The sequence below is a fragment of the Callospermophilus lateralis genome, chromosome 6 (assembly GCF_048772815.1).
Source record: "Callospermophilus lateralis isolate mCalLat2 chromosome 6, mCalLat2.hap1, whole genome shotgun sequence".
Lineage (NCBI taxonomy): Eukaryota > Metazoa > Chordata > Mammalia > Rodentia > Sciuridae > Callospermophilus > Callospermophilus lateralis.
Window position 1 is genome coordinate 131,283,972 of NC_135310.1, and position 2,694 is coordinate 131,286,665.

The window sequence follows — 2,694 nt, forward strand, 5'->3', positions numbered from 1 at the left end:
TGATTAGGCCAAAAAGTATAAAATACAGACATTGGCTGGTAAGTAGTTGGAAATGGAGAACATCATGCTAAGTGAAATAAGACAGATTCAGAAAATTAAGGCTTGAATATATTTTCTCATTATGTTGAAGCTAGAAAAAAATACAGGAAAGAATTAGCAGGGGTGTTAGCAGAGATTGGAGTGGGGATCAGATATCATAGGGAAGATCAGTGGTACACAGAAGGTAGAGAAAGAGGAAGGACAGAATGAATTTAACAAAATCATGTTATATGCATACAAAAATGTACCAAAGGAAATTTCATCTTTACGTATATGTGGAAATAATCCATCAAAATAAATAAATAAATAGATAGATAAAATCTCACAGTAGAGGAAGGACAATAGGGAGTAGGAGAATGGGAGACAAAAGTGGGAGAATGGTAATTAAAATCAATTTCTTGCCTGATGACTTTATCAAAATGAACCCAACTACTATGTATAACTGTAGTATTAAATTTTTTTAAAAAATCATTATTTTTATGAGAGCAGAATGCTACATACAAAATGAAGTACAGGCAGGCTGCACGTAGAGACCTTAGATGGCTCATAGAGAATGATGAAATGTTTCTCAAGTGGCACTGATAGGAAGCCCATTGATGAATGGTTGTCAAGAAATTGTTATTGTGATTTGCTTGAACTAATGTAATTATAATTTATACTATTAACATATCTTAATATTTAACAAAGTTACTTTTTCATTATGTAACAACCCAAACAGAATTATGTTAGTAATTTTTCAAAAAGAGAGCACCCACACGTTAGCCAGGTGTAATACTTGCCTACCTGATTAAGGAGTATATGAATTAAGATATATTTTAATAGAAGAACATACAACACAAGCATACAACACAAGGTTCATGACAGGAACGAGTAATAAAAAAACTTTTATAAACCTACTCAAATTGCTAAAAAGTTACATTTTCTGCCTACAATTTTTTTGTTTGGAACTGAAAATGTTCCTCACCAGATTGCCTAATGCCCCCTTTACATCCTTATTCCTCAGGGTGTAGATGAAGGGGTTGGCTGTAGGAGTCACCACTCCATAGAAGAGGGCCATGAACTTGGGCTGGTCCCTTTTAATGGAAGAAGGGGGCTAAAGGTACATACTAATAGCTGGGCCATAAAATAATAAAACCACAATGAGATGAGAGGAACATGTCCCAAGGGCCCTTTTCCTTCCCGCAGAAGATTTAATGTTAAGTACAGCATGTCCAATGCTAGCATAGGAGGCAAGAATTACGCATAGAGGAACAGCTACTATAAAAATGCATGCCACAGAGAGTGCAAGCTCATTAGCTTCCTTTTCACCACAGGCAGTCTTTATAAGAACTGGAATCTCACACACCAAGTGATCCAGTTTGTTGATGCCATACAGTGGCAACTGGAGTGTTACAGTGCTGTCTGAGATAGCATAAGTAATTCCACTCAGCCATACAATGGACATTAACTGGATACAGACACGCTGATTCATTATGAGGGTGTAGTGCAGAGGTCTGCATATGGCCACATAGCGATCAAAAGACATGAGAGCCAAGAGAAGATATTCTGCGGCTCCCACAATGTGGAAGAAATAAAGCTGAAGAACACACCCCACATAGCTGATGGTCTTCTTAGAGTTTCCCAGGTTAAAGAGCATCTAAGGCACAATGTTTGTGGTGTAGCATATGTCCAAAAAGGAGAGGTTGGTGAGGAAGAAATACATGGGACTGTGGAGATTGGGATCTAACTTGGACACCAGAATGATGGCAATGTTTCCCATCAGAGTCATGGGGTATGTTATCAGAAGAATAATGAATAGAGGAAGCTCTAGCCAAGGTAGCTCATTAAAGCCTAGTAGAATGAATTCTTCAGGTTGACTTTCAGTAATGAGTGCCATTATCTTCAATTTGTTTCACCTGTAATATTGAAATTCAAACACTTTCAACAAATAGATCATAAGAGTTAAAAGACAAAACATTCTTACAAGTTGGCCATATAATTATAGAAGTTAGGATGTAGTAAATCCTTGCAGGGTAATATGCAAAACCTTGACACTAGCTGACCAAATTTCAGTTCACAGCATTACAAATAAAGGCAGTTGCTTTGAGTAAATAAACTAAATATTGTGAAACCAAATTTTTTCCTCTGTATAAGAAAGCTGTCAATAATTATCTCCTTGAGTTATGGTGAGGATTCAATAAAAATTAGAGGTGACAGTGTTGAGGATATTCCAAAATAGTGGTTTTCAAACATTTTCTGACATAAAAATTAGCTGTGGAGGCAGTTAAAATGAAGCTTCTGGTTTCTACCTCCAGGTGTCCATAGAATAGATATAGCATGGAGACCTGGAATCACATGATTCACTTTAAGAAGAGTAGAAATATCAAGGTAGCAATAGTAACAGAAGAAGAAGGAGAAAATCTGGAGCAATGAGAATAATCATCAAAAAAGGCCCACCCATAGCCTACTAGCTAAGTGAATATTCTTACTATCTCCACATGGAGTGAGGACACTGTATTTCAACAAATCTCTTTTAAATTATGTGAAACTGAGAAAGAAATTGAAACACTTTCAACATTAATTTCCTGCACATACATCCACTGGGTCAATGTTCAATAATCACATTGGTTTCCCCATGTATGAGAATTTTGTGCTTGTTTGTACCTTTTTTTTTGC

The 2,694-nt window shown here is 36.3% G+C and overlaps 1 pseudogene; it reads right to left on the reverse strand.

Annotated features, from left to right (window-relative positions):
- Positions 1–952: 952 nt before the first annotated feature.
- Positions 953–1,915, reverse strand: LOC143402141 (olfactory receptor 2B6-like; annotated as a pseudogene).
- Positions 1,916–2,694: the final 779 nt, after the last annotated feature.